This window comes from Aedes aegypti, chromosome 1 (genome assembly GCF_002204515.2).
Source record: "Aedes aegypti strain LVP_AGWG chromosome 1, AaegL5.0 Primary Assembly, whole genome shotgun sequence".
Classification (NCBI taxonomy): Eukaryota; Metazoa; Arthropoda; class Insecta; order Diptera; family Culicidae; genus Aedes; species Aedes aegypti.
In genome coordinates, this window is record NC_035107.1 from 122,727,339 (window position 1) to 122,750,951 (window position 23,613).

Here is a 23,613-nt window from a genome sequence, read left to right on the forward strand (position 1 = left end):
CAAAATGATATTTTTTTTATGGAAAACACTTATTGTATCCTACCAAAAACATGTGCAAAATTTAGTCACGAACTGTCACTGTGAGCCCAGATCTTAAAGAATGGACAAACATGAGAAAAGCGCGTAATTGATCAAAACATATTTTTTCATTTCAACAAAGTTGACAACAATCGGTTGAAAAGCAATTCTTGCACACCCTAAAGCAATGCCACGATAGCACCTCTTAATTTAATCGAATATAAAGTATTAAAACACGCTTTTCCAATCAAAATTAAAATTGGATGCACATAAAACAATGGCCCTTTTCCCAAGTTTGTCCAGAAAGATCGAAGGTACACAACAAAAGAAAACTAGCGATTCTTCGCAAGCCTGCCTTGATTGTCGTTGATGGTCGGGAATTATCTTGCAATTTGGAAAAGTGTTGTGTCATATTTCGTGTGTAGTGTCTGTGCCTCCCTCCCAGGTAGCATCTAGTGAACATAGATATTAAGGATATATAATCTAGTAAGCACAGCATTTAAGGATAAGGAAATAAATAAAGAAATGAAGTTGCACGATTTGAGTTTAGTTTTAACGTAATTGAAAAAATTCTTTGGACATGACTTTATTTCATTTTCAGTTTTTATGTTGTACTCGGTAAGTGCTGTAGAAATGGCTAAATTGAGTTGGTGGCAAATAACCAAATATTTTTCTAAATCGTCTGGTTTTTTATATCTTCTGTAAACTTTGTGAGCTTTTTGTTTTCGATTTTTCAAATTTATGATTTGCTTGTTGAACCAAATTGGATTTTTTGAGTTGTGATTCCTTCGTCTCTTCTTAACAGGTACTTCCTCCCTAATGGTTTCCCACAATGAATTGTAAAAGATTTCTATTGCACATTCAATATTATTTTGATTTCTCAAAACAGATTGCCAATTTGCGTTATCTAATTTTAATCTAACATTAGTATAATTGGCTCTACTATAATCGAAAATATTCTCATACACATATTCGTGAGGAGTATGATAAATATGCATAAACATAGAATATTCTATTGCCGTGTGAAACGCTTCATTTTTCCATAATGGTGAAATTGACTCACTTACACAGAAATCTTCATGCATATTTGTCAATAAAAAATCTAGGTAACAGTTTTGTTTATTTTTTACGTGATTTATTTGATTAAGGCCTAAGGATGCAGTTTTGTCAAAAATAAATTGCAAAGTTTCATTATCGCCAACAACAGGGAGTAGAATACTCTCGTTTTCAAAATCAGGGATGAAATCTGCATTACGTTGATTGAAATCGCCATAAATATGCACCTTGTTTTCGGGAGGAAGTTGAGTTATGATTTCTTCTGCTATCAGGAAAAAACTCTCGTATGTTGACTTACAAGCCTGATCTGGGGGAAAGTAAACTGATACAAAAATATGAGTTTCATTACCAATATTTGATTTAACCCACACATGCTCAAATTCTTTAAATTTAGGTGAATCAATGATTTCAGAACTGAAATTTGATGATATTGCAACGACGACTCCTCCGCCCGATCTTCTTTGTGTCAAAAGTAAGTCACGATCATTGCGAAATACGTTGTAATTGCTACCAAAAATTTCTTCACTTTTCACATCATCATTCCAACTTGTTTCTGTACCCAATATGATTGAGTACGATGAACTTAATATATTTTTATGAATTTCATTAATTTTAAAAGCACTTTTCATGCGATTAAAGTTCTGACAATAGATTAAAATTTCAGTTGGTTGTGTTTCAGAAGAAATTATTGGTAGTTCGTTATTTAAGTCTGTTAAACCATATGGTGAATTGTCATTATTATTTGTTACCAAGTGCTGATTAGCTTCACCGGGTTGAATTGAATTATTTTCTGCCTCTGAGGGGTCCGTCAATTCCGTAGAAAACACGAATGCCGGCATGCACCGCATGCTTCACAAGATCCACCAGTTGAAGATCCTTCCGTCGTCCAGTTCGGGGGTGGTACTGCAACGGACTGCCGGGGCGCCTCCCTCGCCGGATATGGGTTTAAAATTTCTCCTCTTTTAAACTGCATGGTTGGTCGATAATTTGTTGGCGGTCTAGAGAAATGATGTTTCGCTGCCGCAAGAAGCTCTCTGTCAGGAGGAAGTTGATGACTCCTTTCGTGGTTATTGTTGAAGGCGAAATTTCCGTGATTGTTATTCTGTTGTTTGCTTACTTTGTGATGAATTTTGGATGGGACATTATTACGGCAATGGTGATTAATGTTCACGTTGTTGTTGTTAATGTTGTTCTTATTACAATTTTTGTTAGCGTTCCTGATTCTCCGCTTTCTACGCTTTTTTGCTTTATCGGCCATATTTTGCTGCCTTTCGTGAAAGCTTTGGCGCATGTCATATTGCGTCCAATCAGCTTTCCAAACTTTTCTGTTTCCAATTAGTCACCATCCTGATACCTCAGCAATTTTATTATTCAATTCGGCTTCCAAACTTGGATATTCTATTGATGGTGGAGCCGACGTATTTTTGTTTGTCAATATATTTGCGGACAAAGATTTTAATTCATCGAGGATGTCCAGCCCCAACATTGGGTTTGAATTCATCGCGCAACTTGCCGCTGTGTCAATTGATAATTGACTTAAATGGCTAATTTCGTCGTTTATGTTGCGCAGGTCAGTAGATATATCGGATGTCACCGTTTTTAGCGTGGAGTACATATTTTCAGTAGTTGCCGTTATTGCGGTATCAAGAAGACCGGTAATATGATTCTTGATGGCAACGACACTCCCAGCCAAGCTGCTGTTTTTATTTATTGCTGCCAGCTCATTTCTTACGCTAGTTAGCAAAATCTCCATACCTTCGATAGCTTCGTGGACAACATTGGGTTTTTCTTGATGAAGCGAGAGTCTGTGCATCACTTCCGTATTGGCATTCAGCTGTTTTTCGAGAACTTTTTGTTGCTCCAATAGTCCGTTAAAATCTAATTTCGCCTGAATTAGCTCTTGACAGGATTCACAGCATGGTAGTACGTAAGAGTTAACGTCCACTACCTTCCTGTCTTTCCTCCGCAGTGAACCCCTCTGCACGGTGACACCAATGCAGTTTGCATGGAACTTCCGCGGGCAGCCTACACACAAGACCGAGTCGACAGAAGTGTCGCAAGCACAAATTTCGCAACTCATTACGCGTGACAAAAAAAAAACTGATTCGATTATAAATAATATCGCGCACGGCACCTGTAGCTACTAAAAGCTGATGTAATAAAAATTTAATCACAAATGAAAACGCGCACAGGTGGGCTGGAGCAATTAACAAACGCGTCCGAACTGGTTGACGACTTAAAAACGACCGGCATGGACATTGTAAGTGTTCGTAGTTCAGTGTGTAGTGTTTTTGAGATTTTGTTTAAATTTAAAACGAGAATTTGTGGAAATAGTTGCAGGTAGTGTTTGTAATTGTCGTGCAGTTTTCTCCGTCAACAAACCCCATGTTAGTCCGTAGTATAGTAGCCTACCATAGAATGTCACCATCATCCATCCAACATACGATGCTTCCATCACCCACCACCAGAGGGATAGGCAGAGTCTATTGGTAACCAAAAACGGATAATGAAACGGATTATCACGGAGTCGACACGAATGGTCTGGGTCACAGACCAGGACTTAAAGGACAGTGACCCAGGTTTACTAAAAATCACTTTTCTTGTGACCCTCAACCAAATACGGTCGTAAACTGGAAGCGTAAGCTAGTGATAGTTAATTAGAACATGAAAAGACGCAGAGGAGTTGAGTGAAGTGGAATAGGACAGCAGGTAATCAGGTTCTTCCTCCAAGGCCGCTCTCAACAAACCTAACACCTTATTATGGATTCGTAGAACCCCGCTGTTTTGGACAGAACTTCGGTTCTGGCGGTCCATCAACCCCCCCCCCCCCCTTACGTTGGGCAGTTCCGGCGAAGCACGCCGTTGACCGAGTCCGTCACCATACTCGGAGGGCCGGGGAATGGACGAGGTCCAGAGTTCGTCATCGCCACCCAACATGACAGCAGGAGCAGGAGAGAAGCCGAGGATCAGCGTAGACGTAGCCATGGAGAAGGTCGAGGTGATGGATGGTGGAAGAAGAGGGGCCCCGAAGAAGTTAGAAGAAAAGGACAGGTTAGAGTAGATTAAGAAAGTGGGAAAGCTGTGAAAGTTAAGACCGGAAAAGTCCGGAATAAATGTAGTTTGTGTCGAAACCAAGTGACGTGAGTTTTTATGTGTGACAGTGCGATCATTCCCTGCCTCGCGAAAATCTGGAGTGAATAAGCATGCCGACCCTGAGGTCATGTGTCAGGGAGTCTCAGGAAGGCTCCCCTCTGAGCTGACCAGCAGTTACAACATGTCCCTAACTAAGCATTTTTCGTGAGAATGAACATCTACGGTATGCTCATATCTCAGCGGAAGTAATTAAAAATGTGTGACAAAATCATTATTATTTGGTTGGTTTGCATACAAGAGGCAAACTCAATGATGCAAATGAATTTACCTCTTGTATGGAAACCAACCGAATTTACCAACGTAAGCAGTTAAAATCGTGCTGAGCCATTTTGTTTGCGTAAAAAAAAAAGTTTGTCACTAAATTTCAACTACTTACCACGAGAAAGCGCAAAATGAGGTGCAGCAGAAGTTTGGTTGCCCTAGACGTGTCTCCTGGCGCCGGATGATTCTACAGCAGGAGATTCTCATTTGTTACATTCCCGCATGTGTATCAGTTTGTTTTGATTTGATTTTGACGACAAGTCAGTAAAAAATATCAACTACTGAATAGTCGGTAATTGTTTTTACTAACTTTTCGGTAATGTTGCAAAATCGGGTCTGACAGCTACCGTAGTTCAGTGAAAAGTAAAAATGATTACTGAACCTCAGAAATTTTCAATCAAGAAGCTGAAAGTTCGGTATTTTTTATGATTTACAATTCGTACCAAAACCAATCAAATCTGGATCGGCTACTTTCCAACCCATAACTTTGATCAACTGTATGGCAAAGGTCTTCGAGCGCATTGTGATGACTGAACTTAAATCAAAGGGCCGACTTGACAAGCGGCAGCTGGCCACGGCACGGACACCTCCCTTGCTGAACTTGAAAGATCACTACCCGAAAACAACGAACTTTGTCTGCGGGTAACGGGACCCAGGCCGCAATCTTTCAAGGCCCTCCCATATAATCTGGGGCCAGCATAAACAAGGTCCGCTAAACTATAAGAAAAGGTGCAGAATAGGAATTTGAATCCATCGAAAACTCACCTTTCAACAACATTGCAAAACGGTAGGATCTTCCTGCGAAACCAGATTACGTATCTTAAAAATGATCGGGAACAGGCTTCCTCGCATTTCCCTACTTCGTACAGGATCGGCAATAATAACCTCAGCATCGGAGTTACCAGCAGAGCAGAGAACGCAGTTATTGAAATTCTCTCACCCGTCTACAACCAGAAGGTTCGATACGCGTCTGGCGCCTTTGTAACCAGTCCGGTTATATCAGTTATATCTAAAGCAGGTACGCTGCCCTTCCATCTCCTTGTATTTATTGCAATCCGATTTGCCCATAATACAGAGAGTATTCAGTCGTCTGGAGGAATTAGTAAGTATATCACCCCCTAACATCAGTATTCAAACACGTCGAACTGTGTGGACTGTTAAGCAGCAGGTTAAAGGTGGTGACCCTCTGGAAATGGTACGCCCCATCGTTTGCAAATTTTTATCAGGTCGATTGACCAGATATACTGACGGACAGACGGATCAGAAAGCAACGGTACACGGGAAAAAATCCGTTGCCGGATTCATGAACAAAAAGTCATGGTTTCATAAAATTTTATGTTTCATGATATCATGACTAAAAGTCATGAAATCGTGACTATTATGCAAGAATTCGTATGCTCAGGCCGTTACACAAATCTAACAGTCGCTTTCTTCACCTTAGTCAACGTGTTTCATGGCGATCGAAGATCTTTTCTAGTGAAATTATAAAAAAGGTTTAGTTTTGGAAAAGTTTAAATTCTTCGGAACCTTGTCATCATATCGATGACATTCTTGGTGAAATTCTCGTGAGTTCCCACATTGTTTCACGACACAATCAATGTACTTACTTAATCCTGACTTCGCAAATCCGGGCAATGTTTGACTTTGAGTGAAGATTTTGCTTGACAAACTCGTCGGCGATTTTAACTGTTCGGAAGTGATACATACCCCACGTCCTATAACAGAGCAGCTCACAAAAGGCCTTCGGCAGCCGGATGATCCAGTTCCACTTTCCACATCCGCAGAGTTGTTAAGGAGTGTTCCATGACTCATGCAATCCACCAGCCTGAGGACCATTTACCAATTCAATTGATGCTAGAAACAACATTTTGCGTACAAACCTAACCACCGAATGTTCGCGTTCCTGCTAAAGATGTCACACTCGTTAGGTTGACATTTGTGGAATGTTTTCACGGTTCATTACAATACTATCGGCACAAAAGCAGTAACAATTTAAATCTTTATTTTATTTGTTTACCAATGGCAAATGGATCAATGCACGAGTTCATTATTTGACGTTTGAGCGGTGCCGTGTTATGTATGTCACCATGGAAACTAGTGAATTCGGCACCGCTTAAACGTCAAATTAGTGAACTCGTGCATCGGTCCATATAAACTGGGATATAAAATGACGTAAATTGTTTCGTTTTCATGAACTGAGTTCATGATTCAGGGATCCTGCTTCATGATTTCATGACTCAACTTGCCACTTTTCAGCACCAAAATTAGAATCATAAATGGCAGGAATCTGAATAAACCGATGCACGAGTTCACTATTTGACGTTTGAGCGGTGCCGTGTTATTTACGTGGCCATGGCAACGAGTGAATTCGGCACCACTCAAACGTCAAATTGATGAACTCGTGCATCGGTCCATACATGAGTGGTTCCATTTGAATTCGAATGTCGGTTTACTTTTGTATTTTTTGATTTGGTTGAAATTTGGCATATGCTTTATTTATACCCAAAAATGCCTATTTGCATCATCGGCTCACCATTTTTACCCTTGCGTTACTTTTAAGAAGGGCCTAAGAAAAAAAGCCCTAACAATTTTCAAAAAATTAAAACTCGGAAACTGTTTGTCTGATCGGTTTGGTGTCTTGCACAAAGTTTTAGGTTATTGTTGGAACTATCTGGAAAAATATACACAGTAAAAAAAATTGTGATTTTTTTTTTCGAAAATAAAGCTTAAAAATCCATTTTCACAAAAATCGTTTTCTTGATTTTTTTATTTTTTTATATTTTAAAGTAGACAAAAAATTGAGTCTTTTGCACAGTGGGTCAAGATGGAGAAATCATAGACAAAAAAGTTATTATTTTTTGAATAAGGTGAATTTTTAAAAATGGTCATAATAAACTTTTTAAATATTTTTCAACTCGATTTTATGAAAGTACGCAAAATTTACAACAAAAAAGGTATACAGAAAAATCAGGCAAACTTTTACCATTTTAAAGATACAGCGATTTTAATAGGGGGAGATCCCCCAGTACCGGACAGCACCCAATACCGGACAAAGTCAAAACATTGAGAAATCATCGTCCAATCAAGATGGTGTATTAGTAGTAAAGGAAGCTATTATTGAGACTAATGTTTGCGTAGAATAACACATCCTTGAAATATGCATGCCTTTTTAAAAAAGTACAAAAGATTGAAAATTTCAAAAAATTTGACGTATTGCCTTAATTTTGAGCCTATTTAGTAATTATTTTGAATATGAAAAAATACTTTGGATCACGCAAGCATATTCGAACATGATCCTAATTTGATAGTATGAATGTATTTTGTACCATAATTGGACTAAATATGGACAAATTACAATTTTGTTTAAGCACCTCCTGTCCCCCAGTTTCGGACAGCCTTATTTGTTATATGATATCTTTGTAATTATTGCACGAGTGTCTCAAAATACATTCATTTTTCATGGATTCCGTCGATCATGGTATCAAACATGCAATAAAATTAGGAAAAATGAACATTCAGAACAACATCGTAAAATGTGCTATTTTTCATCATATAAGAAAGAGGTTTTTGATGGACATCTTGCAAACTACGATATACTCAAATTGTTTTTGTAAATGTTGCAAATGCATTGAATTGGTAATTATATACTATTCCTAAAGTAAACACATTCAATGATGTTCAAATTTACAGAATTCGAGGCATTTCCAGATTGTGTCCGGTATTGGGTGCCACCTTTCAAGATCGATCAATTTGGTACTAAAATACATCATCGAAATGCAATGTCAAAATTCATACTTATATTTTCAAATTTATTTTTGTACACTATAAAAATGATAATATTTATCAGAAATGGGTAACACGAGCACATAAAACCAATATTTTTCGAATTATGAATTTAGTGGCTTAAGTGTCCGGTACTGGGGGATCTCCCCCTACAAAATTATGATATAATTTTCAATTTTCGGTCATTATAACAAAACTTCGAAACGGTTTGTCCGATCAGTTTGGTGTCTTCCCCAAAGTTTTAGGTTATTGTTGGGACTATCTGGAAAAAAATAAACACTGTAAAAAATATGTTGTAATTTTTTATGTATCGAAAATAAAGTTTAAAAATCAATTTTCTCAAAAATCATATTTTTGATTTTTTTTATTTTATTATATGTTAAAGTAGACAAAAAATGAAGTCTTTTGCACAGTGGGTCAAGATGGAGAAATCATGGACAAAAAAGTCATGATTTTTTTAAAAAAAAAGGAGAATTTGTTGAAAATGGTCATAATAAACTTTTCAAATGTTTCGGTAGCAATTAGCAAAATTTTCTCATATACCTTTTTTGTTGAAAATTTTGCGTACTTTCATAAAATCGGGTCGAAAAGCATTCAAAAAGTTTATTTAAACCATATTGAAAAATCAACCTTTTTTAAAAAAAAATCATAACTTTTTTGTCCATGATTTCTCCATCTTGACCCACTGTGCAAAAGACTTCATTTTTTTGTCTACTTTAACATATAAAAAAAAAAATCAAAAATACGATTTTTGAGAAAACTGATTTTAAGCTTTATTTTCGATATATAAAATATTATTGTGTATTTCTTTCACTACTGGACTGCGAAGTGCGGCCTCATAAGTGCGAAAGTGTGAATAAAAGTGCGGGATTGCATCTAATCACGTTGATGTCTTCAGAGCACTTATTCTTTGATTTACGAAGAATAAGTCCCCCGAAGACACCTTCCCGATTTGTTGCGATTGCGCACTTTTATTAGCGTTTCCGCACTTGTAAAAACTTCTGCGATAGTCCAGTGGTGAAAGAAATGCGCAATACAACATATTTTTTTACAATGAATATTTTTTTTTCCAGATAGTCCCAACAATAACCTAGAACTTTGTGGAAGACTCCAAACTGATCGGACAAACCGTTTCTAAGTTATATTATAATGATCGAAAATTGAAAATTATATCATAATTTTGTATTAAAGTCGCTGTATCTTTAAAACGGTAAAAGTTATCCTGATTTTTCCGTATACCTTTTTTGTTGTAAATTTTGCGTACTTTCATAAAATTGAGTTTAAAAATATTTAAAAAGTTTATTATGGCCATTTTCAAAAATTCACATTTTTTCAAAAAATCATAACTTTATTATCCATGATTTCTCCATCTTGACCCACTGTGCAAAAGACTTCATTTTTTGTCTACTTTAACATATAAAAAATTAAAAAAAAAATCAAAAATACGATTTTTGAGAAAATTGATTTTTAAGCTTTATTTTCGATGTATAAAAAATTACAACATTTTTTTAACAATGTGTATTTTTTCCAGATAGTCCCAACAATAACCTAAAACTTTGCGGAAGGCACCAAACTGATCGGACAAACCGTTTTTTTCCTAGGCCCTTCTCAAAAGTAAGGCTTGAGTCAAACTGGCGAGCCGATGATGCAAAAAGGCATTTTTGGGCATAAAGAAAGCATGTGCAAAATTTCATCCAAATAAAAAAATATAAAAATGAAATTTGGGAAAAAAATCGTCATTTTCTGTGGAACCGCTCACATGAAAAGTGCTTAAGTTGTCATGACCTGTGTTCATGATATCAGATCCTGCTTCATGGTTTTATGACCGAAATTGCCACTTTTCGTATCAAAAATAGGAATCATAAATGACAGATGACTGAATCCATGAATAGTACCGTAAAACGGGGTAACTTTGATAATGCGGGTAATTTTGATAGTGCGAGACGCGCAACATATTAAACGAAATAACGAAGTTTCTGTTAATTAGTTAAGCAAAACGGATGCAAAAGTAGAGAGTATTGATATGACACTTCATGTCAAAGCTATTTTCGTTGGAATCAAGTGCATTTGAGAATTTATATACAAATATTGAAAATTTATGAGATGTTAGCATTTTTGCAACGCTTTCAAAGAATAGGTTCTGCGATTACTATTTGATGACGTCATAATGAGTTCGTCACTTATCCTTGACAGCCTAGTTATAGTAGAACATGAATTCGGTCTCAAATCTCTTAGCGAAAACCATTTTTCCAAAGTGGGACCATTTTTGTAATCTAAGTCAGAAAGTTCCATATAGCGTTAAACGCCTAGAGGTATGCAACGACCTATAAATGTTCCGTAATTGATTCATTTTTGTTCGATTTATACTCCATTATCAAAGTTACCCCAAAACAGAAAACCGACTTTCGATTATATGAAAAATTATATATCCATTCAGAATAAATCTTTTGGCAATCTATCAAGTGCAATCGATAGCTAGGATGTCAGTACTTGTTTTAAAAATATAAATTGTAATACTTTGAAACAGAATGCATAAATATTGAAGTTTTCTTCGAAAAAACTATCAAAGTTACCCCGTTTTACGGTACTTATGTTTCCATGAATTTTATTCATAATTCCAGCATACATGCTTCATGATTTTAGAATTTTAATTGCCATTTTTCTTCGCTACAAATTGAAAACGTAACGTACAGCCGGCGTTACGGTAAAATGCTTCATGATTTCATGACATTTGGTCATGGTGTATTTTCATAACATGAAAACACACTTTCGTCCCGAAATCATGACTCTTTCTCCTGTTTTTGAGTGCCACATTTTAACCCGTGTACTGTCGGAGCAGGAGTGTTTGGCGAAACTATGTCCAGCTCTGTCGGCCTTCCACCACAATGCAGTTTCTTTTCAGCAGAAGCTTTCGCAATAATATTGGCACTAAACCTCGTCGAAAACTCAAAAGAGCTTCTTATTCTGTCAGACACAGCTAGCTGTTTAGCAGCCATAGAATCTGGCAAATCTCAACACCCATGGATCCAAGGAATCGAGGATGCACCGTGTGGTATAATTGTGCTGGATACCAGGACGAACGAAAAAAATTGTTAAAGTTTTTGCGTGAAACAAACTTTTACCAATATGAGAAGTCATGCAAAGGTGAATGTGGCATAAGATTAAATGAAGAGATAACCCTCAGGCTGATTAAAATAGAAATTGTTGAAAACAGAAACCAAGAGCAAACATGAGTGAATAACAACCAACCCGGTGCTAGGCAGCCATGTTCTCGTGGTCAGCATCAAACTCAAGAGCAACAACGTACATTGGCCTAATCTTATTAGGGAATTTTTCCTCCAATACTAAAATGTGTTTCTAGCTAATCACATCAACCCAAATCAACCCAAATGCTGTACTGCAATCCAATAGTTTGCAACCGTTTGCTTGTTCGAATAGCTGTTGTTATGCGGGAAAAGATTTTTTTCGGAGAAAAAGATTTCGCCATCATCGATTGTTATTCCTCAAACGGTTATTTGTTTACAAACATTGAGCTCTCAGTGGGAACCACTTCCCAGTAGGAACCAGAGATGTTTGCTCGTTATTTCTCAATGGGGTTGTATAGGCGGTGTCAGGAGGCTGATAACAACAAAACATTAATTATGTGATGCAAGGAGAACCATCAAGGAAGTGAAGAAGAACCAATCAACAGATGCATAAAGAACAAAAAAAATAGAATAGGTGGAAACAAATAGAAGAAATCAATAAGCGGAAATATCAACAAGTGAGTCATGCGAAGGAAGGATAAACAACACAACATCGAAGTTGGCAGAAACGACAGATAGACAAGGGAACGAGTAAGCTAAGTGATATTTTAAAATATTTTCTTTACGGTGAAGATGATTAAAACCTTTATAATAATATTAAAAAAATATATTAGATAGAAACAGAATTGAACCTCTTCATGATGCCATATTTCAAAGGGCTCTGACCATTGAAGACTTTCTATCAAATGCCTCATCATTATCCTTGTCAGCTACAGAAGAATCTTAGAGATAAATTCATGCACAAATTCGAATGAATAAAAGTAAGAATCTTTAGAGAACTCGCGGAAGGTTTTTTTCAAAAATCACGCAACTAAACATTTCCAAGACAGAGCCATGAAGGAAAAATATAATAGTGACAGATGAAGATGCTCTGTTATTCAGCAAAAGCTTAAACCTTCATCTCCGCAACCTTCCTCCAGCAAACTAAATTCTGATGGTTAGTCAATATCGTGGAGTAAAGTGAAGCATTCATGTCGCTTGCTGACTTCGGATTGAAACCATGACTGTAAAGAAAAATACTCCCTCCTCATGGGAAAACTGTCCGTCGAGTCACTCGCGCGTAAAGGATTTCCCTGATTGGCCGTGCGATGGAAAGTCAAGATCCGTAAACAAACATCAATTCGAACACTGTTTTTACTGTAAACATTTTCCCCCGAGCGCATCTCCAAGAGTGGACGAGCTGGCAGAGTTTACAGATTAATTTCTTTGCGTCGGATGAGAGTTTGTCCCAGTTTGCAATTGTCGCGTGTTGCAACGCAATGCTTTGTTGCAATTAGTTTCAATGGGCAATCGTAGCGGTTATAAGTTTCAAGAATGATACAGCTCTTCTACTCAATCAAATGTGAGTGTTCTGCTGAAAGTGTTTGACCTATACGGTTATTGGATTACTTTTTTTTCTTCGTGGAAGACTTTGTCGTTTAATTTCGTACTTCGCTTTTGTAAGCACCGTGAAATGAGGTATTTTTGATTATGCCGGTAACTTTGATAGTATGTCACCCACAACATTAAAAATTAAACAACACGAAGGTTCTAAGTTATTGGGTCAAGTGGCTCGGTAGCTTAGTTGGTAAAGCACTCGTCTAGCATACAATAGTCGTGGGTTTGAATCCTACCTGAGCACATGGAATTTTATTCATAATTTTACTTATAAGATATCCATCGTTACCATTATCATTAAAACCAGTTTGTTTGATCTCGCATCAGCATCTCTCTGGCTGTGTAGATCACACCTAGCGTGTGATCCCATTCAATTGATCCCCTTTGCGCCCAGCATCAGTAGAAGCCTAATTTTATTATCTCTGCGAAATTAGGCATCGTGGTGACACACCGCAAGCGTAGCATTGCTTTGTGCCATTGCAATGCATTGTACGCAGTATAGCATTCAATCCGTACTACCTCTGTAATATATAAGCCACACTCGACACAGCATCACATCACTTGTAAATTTGTATCCCTCTTGCTTGTACATTATCGTTCGTTCCCCACCGAGCGGGCACGCTGCCCCTCGGTGGTAATAAATTAGTAATCGAAAGTGCGTTTGAGTCGTTGTCCGTTCATCAAGTAAAAATTATCACAACGTAGGGAAAGACATCCTGGCCGCAACACAGTTCTTGTTTTGAAAATATGAAATATATAATGCAGAGATTATCAGATTTTTTGCCAAAAGAAAAACTATCAAAGTAACCCCTTTTTGCAATAATTCAAAGCCATTTTTCATCGTTACGCAGAGTTGTGTATCATTCCATAGATGTATCGTTCTGAGATTTTCGACGTTGGCTCTTGAAGTTGGTGGCTGGATTGCGTGCGTGCCTTTGGGGGTGGACTATGTAAGAAAAATGTGCACAATAAAAATGAATAAAACATCTTATTTTTCCCGATGATGATGGTGCATCTTCTTTTCTCCAGTTAGGAAATGTGGTTCGCTACGTGCCCACGTTTTTCATTAATGATAGAAGCTCGTGTGTACAAACTGGCGGCTGCTGCCTACATAACGAATTTATTCCTCGGCGGGTACCTTCGCAACAGGGAAAAGTCAATTGAGCGGCGATGCTTTCTTTGCAGGATAAGGCATTTTCTTTGGAATGAATTGGCTCGTTTGCATACACGATCTTCGGTGGGAGCGAGATGTGTCATGTATGCCTATGTTGATGGATATGCGTCGAAAGAATGATTAATAACCGTGTAAACGTTGGTGTCGTATCGTAGTTGATTTGTATATGGCAAGTATAGTATGTCTGCTTTAAACCTTGAAGTTTTCAATTCCGGAAATTCCAGAGAAATATGATTTTCCGGGATATAATTTTCTGTTTTCCAGAATAATCTCTATTTTCCAACTTTTGCATTTAACGTCGACCAATACAATCAATTAAACTTATTCACAATGTAATTTCCCATATCAATTAGCACCCATTCAGCCATAGATGGCTAGTTGAACATGATGATTATCACCTTTTTCTCCTTGCACTACTGTAACCATGTATGTCGGGTACTAACAAGAAAGCAAGTAGATCACAACTGCCATCTTTTATTACCAGTTCGTTCTCATTTCTAACTGCCGAGCATCATTGAGCATCGGCTCCCAATTTCCAAAGCAGTTACCGTTTTTTCGCCATAAAGGTACGATACCCTCGCCGAGATGAACCAAAGCCGGATAATTTATAGCATCTTTCTGAATTTCTAAGTTGCATCCGAGCGCAAAAAGTCCTCCACAGAGCAGATGCTGTTAAAGTCTATCCTAATGTCGTCTGCCTGCCTTCGCTTTGGTCATCGACGAGGCAGAACGATAAATATGACATAAGATAGCCAATTTGGAACGCTGCTGGTTTTCCAGCTGGACGAAGCTGATGCGGGTCGATCGCCAACAACAAACATATCCATCGAGGCAAGATTCTCCTCCCGCGATAGCCATTCTGAAAGAGAGAAAAACGAGTTCAGAACGCGATATCTATGCGTCAACGCTCATCTGCTAGTTTCAGTGATGTGATATTTTGCACCATTTAGAGGTGCTGCTAGTGCCCGGTGAGAATAACTACAAACGAATAAATTTTCAATTAGGCGCTCGATTGGCAGATACCCTTTGGTATTTCTCACTTGCCCATCATCGTCATCGACCGCAAGCGAAGCGCACATTATTTATCGTTCAAGCTCCAATCGGGGCAGTCTAAGGACTGTACTCGAAAAAAAAATTGTACAATTCATATCGCATACTGGGTGAATAGTCAGAAAATAATCCTGATAGAAATTTAATTGCTAGTACATCACGTGGCTCATATATAATCTCAATGTGACTGTTATGAAGTTACAATTACCAATGTGACAAAACAACTTGGCATTTTTTTCGAATTTTCTAGAACAATCTCACAGACTTTAGTAAGTTGGTCGAAAGTTTTTATCATTTGATGATCCTCCCCGGTATTAACTCGAAATTTCCAAATATGTCGAATTTGACGAATATGCAGTTATTGGCAGCACAGTGCCGGCAGTAAAAAAACGATAGTCGTTGAGCTTCAGTTAGAGAAGCCAAATATTTTGACTGGCATTTAATGATATACAATTAATTACTTAATTCATTAATTATTTAATTTATTAATTAATACATAATTTAATAATGTACATTATTGAGTGAAATGGCCTTTTTGAGGGCCCCATATTATTCTACAAAAGAGTTAACGCAAAAAAATTTATCAATGTGTCTGAAGAATCTTTCTCAAATGTATCTGCCATTACACTTCATAATTCAACCCTCTAAATTCCTAATGATACTTGATATCGAATTTGCAAATTTGGAAAATGTAAACTCATTTCTAGTTAATAATTTAAGATTTTCTATTGCAATTTATTTCAAAATTGACTTTCTTATCCATCAAAACGCGTCTAACCATTTTACACGTAGCATGTAAATCCCCAACCAACACATCATTTTCATATACACGATTGGGACATTATAAAATAAGAAGGCACTAATAGGAGGAGCAGCATCTGTTTGTTTAGGGGTTTCCCTGTGATCACTACTTGTCCCTGTTGTTGTGCGTCGTCCACGCCACCGAACATATTGTCGGCGCGGCAAAAGTTAGGATTTTTCTCAGAATCTATGCGAGATACCTTATTTCGGAAGTGGTGCATACGATTCGCATATGAATGCGCCCTACTTTCGTAGTGAATTATCTTGCATCTTACAATACAAACTGGCCAAAATTGATGCTACCTTTGTCGATGTCTGTTGCTGCTGATATAATGATGGAGACATCCAGATTAGGGCAACAAACATAGCTGAGTACTCGCGCCGTTATGTAGACACTGTACAGGCCGTTCTACAAAATGTCCCATCTCAGGACAGTAGACAAACAATAATTTATCACGCACCGTACCAGGTTGTTTAGCGCCAACCTTCAATAATTTAACATGCACGTACACATTTATTTGATGTAAGATTTCAAAAATATTTGCCTTAATTTATTTTCGACTCAATTCCATACATTATTTTCATGGTGCTCTATCTATCTATCTATCTATCTATCGAAGAGAAGTTATAGGGATGATAATAATAATTTTTAGGTTAAATTATAGAGAACAGCCTCCGTGTAAAAGAGTTCCATTAAAATATGATTCATTACATAGTCATGTTCATATTACAAACTGATCACACAAAAATCTTGCTCTGTTTATTCCTAGCCAAAGAGTGTTTTTGAATACTTTGAGTTTCTCCACGTGCAGTAATTCTGTGATATTGGTTCAAGTGAAATTTCGAATATGACAACGAAGTATAAGAGTGAATTCAGAAAGCGCAGTGACGATGATCACTGGAATTCTTTCAATACTTTCAAACGTCGCTATTCATGGCCAACAAGATTTTGCATATGAGTTGTTTTGAAAAATATTTTTTTCAATAACGAACATCATTATATTATTGTAATCAATTCAGGTATAATAGAAATATCGTACGTGAAATTTAACTATGTGTAGAATCGCCCAAAGTAATCGGCCATTTATAACAATCATTTTTAAGAGCAGATTCATATTCAGACCATTCTCAACCAGCCTAAGGTTATCCAATGTCAACACTGCAATCGTGTCTTGCACACAACCCCTACAACTTTTTCATTTTCAAAAATGGCTTGTTCTTCAGAAGCATCATAAATTAGAAGCCTGCTGAAAAATATCAAATAATTTTTGAAACAATGATTTTCAATATATCATAAACATAATTTTTCACTGATTTTTGTAGCATGCAATTAGTTTTTTTTTGACATAAATTCAATTAAGGAACATGATTAGACAGAAATAGACATGTTTGATATAAAATCGATTTTTTAGATTAAACCTACTAACGAAACCCATTATTTTTTAAACCTGTTAGCCCATATATTCAAATTTAAAGCGATGACATGTAGTTTTGTTTTTACATAAATTTAAATACAAAAGGCTTGTGAACATGTTCAAGCAGAACCCATTTTTTATAACACCCTGAATTTATTTAACCTAAAAAAACTATTAAACTATGTTAATCAAAATTTGTAGCGAAGACATGTCATCTACATAAATTAGTTTGTGGAAATCAATAGAACTCATACCGTCGGACTATGCTACTTTTGATTCCAGGGGCTACTTTGGACACTCACCTTTTGTATTTTTAGCAGCGTAAATATTAATCTGAGCAATTTTGTGTTTTCAGCACTTTTATTGACCAATGTATGCTCTACCACTAGGCACGATTTTTTTTTGGAACAACATCAACAATAACAGGATAAACAAGAAAACATTAAAAAAAAACCCGAATGAATATTCACAAGGTATAAAACATTGGCTATGCAACCATTGTTTGAATTTTACCCTTGTCGTGGAAACTTATTGGGAGCATCACAAAACTATCAAATCGTCATGTTGCATAAAAATATTGTGCTTTGGTTTGCTTAAAATTGTTGTTTTATTAAAATAATTGATCAAAGGTCTTATTTTTACGACTTTAATTTTATAATAATGTTTTAGTTGGTATATTTTACAACGTAAAAATAATAAAATAAATGTTTGTTAATGTGAATAGACATAAAACGCACATATTTCGAGACGTACCAATGACAAGTTCACAACATTATCTCTAAAAAACTTCCGTCCTATTTAATATGAATTTGCAGTACAAAACAATTGCATCTTTCAAATGCTTAAAATAAACTACTCTTAAGCCAGCTCTAAACTGCTTATAAGCTAAAAGCATATTACAAAAGCAAACTTACTTCTTTACGATCTTGCAAAACTTTAATTCATTTATTGCGTTCTTAATGAAAATTACTTACGGGTATTACATAAGTCACTGGTATTAATGTGATCCTTCCACATATCGTTCATATAACAGTTAGAATAGAAAAAGAAAACAGTTTTTGTACATAACTCATCAATCATAGCAGTACCTAGTAGTTAGATCGTTCGTTTATGTCAACTTAAAAATCAAGCATTCGAAACTGATAGTTACATTTAAGAGGAAGTTGAAAGTTTAAGTTTCAAACTGCAAACTGAAAATAGTAAATGGCATGTTTCGTTGACATTTGTTATATGTGTGTAACTGTTTCTAGCTTTGCAATTTTCTAAATTATGTTTATCAATAAAAAACGTTCAATAACATCACAATGGACGATTATCTATAGAATCAGTTTGACAGTTATAAGGAAAAATCATTTCATTATCAAATTGTGAAAATGTCCAAAGTAGACCCTTTTTTGTCTTGAAGGACACACTTTTTTCGCTATTCAAACATTTTTGTTATTTCTTGATGGATTTGCCTCATATTTTGCACATTTGTTACGTACATATACAACTTAAATATAGGCAAGAATTATCAATATCTATCCATAATTCTAAGAGTTACAAATCCTCAAAGTTGAAGAATGTGGAAATAATGTCAAAAGAAGCCCCGTTTGACGGTATGTGTAGAAACCAAACTTTTCAATTACCCCCATTTTTTTCACTTGAAATTACTAAAACCTTTTGATTTTAGCCAAATTTGATATTCTACAAAATATTGAACCATTGTTGGCTGAGCAGTCTTCAGGGAATTAAAAACGCTCAGCGGAACCGGTTACGATGTTCTGGAACGGTCCACTTATTCAAATAATGTTTAAATGGTGACAATCGACTATTATCTCACGTTTTACATAAAAACTTTAGTGTTGTAGCAGAAATAAATAAAAAAAATTATCACATTTCTCGAATTTGGCACCCTCGTGACCCCAGTACAACCCAGAATATCTCCAGCATGGTTCCGAATACAGAATTGCCAATTAATACCAATAAATAACTCCTTTTTAAAGTAAACTGAGGGTAGTTTCTAAAAAAAATCGAATGGAAATTGACGAAATGGCAGCTGTTTGAAAATGCCTTGTCAGAGGCTGGCTACGTTAAGGTTAAACAAATGAAAAACATTTAAGGATTGAGTTAACATGTGCTTCTGGCCTGAACTTAAGCATTTAGTACTTAAATTGAGACATGACTGTAAGACCCAATTGGGATTACTTAAAAAAGCATATTTCTGTAAAAAAAAACAAAAGCACAGCGAAAACAGATCAAGTTTTATAATAAATTTTGGGATCCGAAAAAAAAATCGGAACAGCAACTTGTTTTGAGATCATGCACAAAATATGCTTGAAAGTAGAAACAATTGTAATGGCCGAATGGCCAAATCAGGTATTTTTATAAGATCCATAATATGTCACAGTTTGATCCATTAGTTAACCATGATATTTTTATCAGCAACTGATAGATTTTTTCTACAATTTTGGGCAAATAATATGCATAAAATAATTACCATAGTTACTAGACCGAATATACCTCTGCATCTCCACTGTAGTCATGCGGAAAAATATTGGGTTAGTGGAATAAGGTGGGATCCACGATATAATTACGCCTAACCGGATTCGCGATATTACTCGACTACGCATTGCATGCCAGATGAGTGTGCTTCCGGTCCAATCGTTTTCTCCCGCTGGAGCAAGCGACATAACTGATGAAGCACTTCTTTTTGAAACAGAACGTTTCGTGTTCTAATATTGAAATTGCATGTCTTTTAAATTGTTTTGGGAACTGTGGATATACTCATTGAACACTAAGCTGAGAAGCAGGCTTTGTCCCAATAACGTCAAAATGCCAAGAAGAAGAGGAAGAAGAGAAAGAAGAATAATCCACAAAACATGGTAAAATCGAATTTTGGTGATCTTATTTTTTCAATTGCATTTTTTTCGAGAACAGTCCTTAGTCAAAGGGACGGTTCAGAAGCTGCTTCAGCGGATGATGATGCATAGTCGTCTACTCCCTCTGTGTGCGATTCGATGGGATCGAATTTTCCGATGGCAGATTCAATTATTGCAGTGAATCGCGGAATCTGGGTGATGATGCAGCGGGTGAATACAGTTAATTTGGTTGATGGTGATTATTGCCCTGTAATGGTTTTCTGATGAGAGATTGGTGGTCGCATTTTCAAAGCACACGTGAAAATCATACTGTGAAAAAGGCACAGTCGTCAACACTACTAAATACAAGTAAATTATAACTACTGCTATACTTCAGAATAATGAATTTGGTTTGATTTTCTAGGTCAAGGGTTACTCAATTTTGTTTTACGCTTTTCAATTAGGACGATGAATATTATTGAAGGTATCACAAAAGAAGTTTGCATCAAATTTTCGTATGGGGAGGCGTATCCTATTATTGAATCTTTTGATTCACTTCGGCAGAATTTTTTTATGGCCACAATATGCGTAGTATTAAAGTGCCTCTTATGGCAGAAATTCGGCAGAGAAAAATTCAATCATGGAAGTGCTCAATTAGTTTTCTAACCTAGATATTTTTACTTTTCCTAGGCAAAAATTAAGTGAACAGAAAAATTAATCGAATCGGAATGCCTCATATACTCTTAATTCAATTAAATATCCAAAATAATAATTTCTATTCTATCTTCTTTACTTTTCAGGTAAGAGATGTTCATCACTGCTGAAGCAACAGTGTGACTTGAGAAGTCCACGGGCGAGATTGGTTATATTACGATAAAGAACCCAAATAAAATGCAATGATACATAACCACGCATAAAATTATACCAATTTTGAAGAACATTAAAAGAGCATCGATTTCAGAAGACCGAATTAAAACAGTGCTATCAATTAAACGGGCAACTTTCAATACCTGCAATTTTACTTCATAAAGTGGCCTTTTCGCGTTTTTTTATCGACTGCCACGGGGGCAAAATAAACCACATCTCAATCGTTAAAACAGTGCCGCAAACGAAACCCTTCAAAGAAGCTCCATGCCCCTCAATGTTCCTAAATTCAGCCTCTTGGTAGTAATGAAGTGTTCGCCATAACAATAAATTAAATTGCTCTTTATGATTGAATCTCATGCTTAATCGACGGCCCATATTAGAGTGCAGGCAGTGAATCGCTGCCGCCGCACTGTGGTACCGTACATAGGCCAAAAATAGAAAAGTTAGATTTCTCCAGGAATTCATCCAGATATTCCTTCAGGGAATTCTTCAATAATTCATCCAGGGATTTCTCCCGCTATTATTTCAGAGATTCCACCAAGAATTCATGCAAGGATTCTTTCAGGAATGCCTCCAGGAATTACGCCAAGAATTCCTCCAGGAAATTCTCCAAGGATTCCTTCAGGAATTCCTCCATGAATTTTAACAAGAATTACTCTAGGAATTCCTCCAGGAATGCCATCAGTTATTTCTTCAGAGATAACTCCAGGAATTTCTACACGGAGCCCTTCAGTAATTGCTCCAGGGATTCTTTCAGGAAATTCTCCAGGGATTAATTAAGATATTCCTTCGGGGATTTCTTTAGGAATTGTTCAAAGATTCCTGGAAGAATTCCTACAGGGATTGCTCCAAGAAATCCTTTAGGAGTTAAGCCTGATTCGCTGCTGACAAGTAATTTCTCGGCCTATCTTGATGCATGGGAAATTTTTGCAAGGATTCGCTCAAGAATGCGCTTTTTTATCGCAGTACGCAGTTGAAAAGAAATGACAGTTCAAATGGGAGTCGTTGTAGAAAATTTTTGCAAGAAATCGACGAGAAATTTCTTTAACGATTCCTTTTCAGAAGCAACCCAGGCTTTATCCAGAAATTCCCCTCAACGTATTCCTCCAAAAACTCCTCCAAATATTCCTTCAGGAATTCCTCCAGAGAATCCTACAGCAATTCCTCCAGGGATTCCTTCAGGAACTACTCCAGGGATTTCTCCAGGATTTTCTCCAGCGATTTCTCCAGGAATTCCTCCAGGTATTCCTTCAAGTATTCCTCCAGAGATTCCTTCATGGATTCCTACAGAGTTTTCTCCAGGGATCCCTTCAGGAATTCTTTTAGGCTTTTTCCAGGGATTTCTCCAGGAATTCATTAAAAGGATTTGTCTATTGTCTAGGACTTGTCTCCAGGAATTCCATCAGGAATTCCTCCAGGGATTCCTTCAAGTATTCCTCTAGGGATTCCATCAGGAATTCCTCCCGGAATACCTCCAGGGATTCCCCCAGGAATTCCTCCAGGAATTCCTCAAAGTTTTAAGGAATTTGGTCAAGGATTCTTTCAGGGATTTTTTCAGGAATTCCTCCAGAAATTTCTCCAGGAACTCCTCCAGGGATTCCTCCAGGAATTCCTCAAGGGATTCCTCCTAGGTTTGAGGAATTTGTCCAAGGATTCCTTCAGGAATTCTTTCAGGAATTCCTCCAGGTATTCCACCAGAAATTTCTCCATGAACTCTGCCAGAGATTCCTTCAGGAATTCCTCCAGAGATTCCTCCAGGAATTCCTCCAGAGATTCCTCCAGGAATTCCTCAAGGGATTCCTCCAAATATTGTTCCAGGCATTTCTCTACGAATTTCCACAAGGTTTCCTTCAGGATTTTTTCCAGGATTCCTCCAAGATCTCCTCTATGGATTCATCAAAGAATTCGTCCATGGATTCTCTAGGAATTCCTCCAGGAATTCCTTCAGAGATTATCCAGGAATTCCTCAACTGATTAATCTAGCAACTTTTCCAGAATTCCTCCAGTTACTCCTTCAGGGATTTTCCCAAGAATTCCACCTGAGATTTCTTCAAGAATTCATCCAGGAATTCCTCCACGAATCACTCCAGAGATTCCTCTCTAATTCCTCAAGGAATTTATCCAAGAGTCCTCCAGGGATAAATCCAAGGACTTCTCCAGGAATTGCTCCAAGGTTTCCTCCAGAGATTCTTCATGGAATTCCTTCAGGAATGCTTCCAGGTATTCTTTAAGCAATTCCTCCACTAATTCCTCCAGGAAGACTGTTATGTTTTAGGTTGTTTTCTTTGTATAGATAATTTATAATAGTTTTGTTAATTCTAAACACGGATAGATATATTTTGAAATATCGCTTTCATCGTAAATAATGTTTATAAAACACAGTCTTTGCTATATTTAAAAAACCTAATCTGAAGGAATTTTCATAAGCTGCTACAAAAAATTGTTCAAAACCATTTTGTTCAATACATGGATCCAATGTGCGCCGCCAGGTGCAGCATCTGGTCGTTCATCGT

At 36.8% G+C, this 23,613-nt stretch overlaps 1 long non-coding RNA gene across 1 annotated transcript; it reads left to right on the forward strand.

The window, feature by feature from the left end:
* The first annotated feature begins 20,337 nt into the window (after nucleotides 1-20,337).
* LOC110674487 lies at nucleotides 20,338-21,329 on the forward strand. The gene is made up of 3 exons (XR_002498907.1): nucleotides 20,338-20,602; nucleotides 20,658-20,717; nucleotides 21,034-21,329. It is a non-coding gene; the product is annotated as an uncharacterized LOC110674487 (long non-coding RNA).
* Nucleotides 21,330-23,613: the final 2,284 nt, after the last annotated feature.